Below are 971 nucleotides of genomic sequence, written 5' to 3' on the forward strand. Positions count from 1 at the left end.
GCTGCAGGAGGAAAGGGGGGGGTGGGTAAGACAACCACCAGCTGCGCCATTGCAACGAAGCTCGCAGAAACCCGTGAATCTGTAGGGTTTAGGGTTTAGGGTTTAGGGTTTAGGGTTTGGGGTTTAGGGTTTAGGGTTTAGGGTTTGGGTTTTCGTGTGTGTATTATGTGTGTTGTATAAACCCTAATATTTCGTATTTTTTTTTCCTTTTTTTCTCGTTTTCTCCCGTTAACCCCCAATCAAGGGTTTAGGGTTTAGGGTTTAGGGTTTAGGGTTTAGGGTTTAGGGTTTATGCAGGTTTTGCTGCTTTCTACCGACCCCGCACACAACCTAAGCGATGCACTCACACAGAAATTCACAAACACTCCTTCTCTCGTCAATGGATACACAAACCTCTACGCCATGGTAAACCCTAAACCCTAAACCCTAAACCCTAAACCCTAGTTGGAGATGTAAACCCTAAACCCTAGTTGGAGATGTAAACCCTAGACCCTAAACCCTAGATTTGGGTTTATAAACACGAAACCCTAGTTGGAGATGTAAACCCTAAACCCTCGTTTTACATATAAACCCTAAACCCTAAACCCTAAACCCTAATTACCTTCTTCTCTGGCTCCCTCTCCCCTGCAAAACCCTAAACCCTAACCCCCCAAACCCCTAAACCCCAAACCCTAAACCCTAAACCCTAAACCGTACCCTATAAACCCTAAACCCTCCCCCCCCACCCCCCTAAACCCCAAACCCTAAACCCCAAACCCTAAACCCTAAACCCTAAACCCTTGTATTTCAGGAGATAGATTCTCGGCCCCAAGAAACAACAGAATTTAACACAAACCAAAACAAAGAAACAAAAAACTTTATGCAGTTTTTGCCTGAGCTTATAAACGCCGTACCGGGTATCGATGAAGCTCTCTCTTTTGCTGAACTTATGCAGTAAGAATTAGGGTTTAGGGTTTAGGGTTTAGGGTTTA

This window comes from Eimeria mitis, genomic scaffold (genome assembly GCF_000499745.2).
Source record: "Eimeria mitis Houghton genomic scaffold, Emh_scaff803, whole genome shotgun sequence".
Classification (NCBI taxonomy): Eukaryota; Apicomplexa; class Conoidasida; order Eucoccidiorida; family Eimeriidae; genus Eimeria; species Eimeria mitis.